At 52.3% G+C, this 384-nt stretch overlaps 1 non-coding gene across 1 annotated transcript in view; it reads right to left on the reverse strand.

Annotated features, from left to right (window-relative positions):
* Positions 1-152, reverse strand: part of LOC131292065 (5.8S ribosomal RNA) — a 155-nt gene extending 3 nt beyond the window's left edge. Inside the window, exon 1 of the ribosomal RNA XR_009189783.1 lies at positions 1-152. This exon is cut by the window's left edge and continues 3 nt beyond it. This is a non-coding gene — a ribosomal RNA (5.8S ribosomal RNA).
* Between the last annotated feature and the right edge of the window lie 232 nt (positions 153-384).

Consider the following 384-nt stretch of genomic DNA (forward strand, 5'->3'; position numbering starts at 1 on the left):
CGCTCAGTCATCTGTACATCATGGTAGGTTCCCACGACGTGCAATATGCGTTCAACTTATCAATGTTCATGTGTCCTGCAGTTCACATTATGACGCGCAGTTAGCTGCGGTCTTCATCGATCCATGAGCCGAGTGATCCACTGCCGAGGGTGACTAACTTGCGTAAGCCGCCGCTGTGCGCGTATACCCGTTCCCCGTAGGGAGGAGCAAGCCGCCGCTTAGAGACGAAGCATAAAGTGTCCTCATTCCACATAGGGCAAGCTGGATTAATCCATTTTACCCAGGACGGCCGAAGCGGCGTGGACCAGGGGAGAACTGAACCTTATACTTCACACCACAGTAAGTCTACGTGTCCTCTTCCACATAGGGCAAGCTAGAACTAAC

The sequence above is a fragment of the Anopheles ziemanni genome (genome assembly GCF_943734765.1).
Source record: "Anopheles ziemanni chromosome X unlocalized genomic scaffold, idAnoZiCoDA_A2_x.2 X_unloc_29, whole genome shotgun sequence".
In the NCBI taxonomy this organism is placed as follows: Eukaryota; Metazoa; Arthropoda; class Insecta; order Diptera; family Culicidae; genus Anopheles; species Anopheles ziemanni.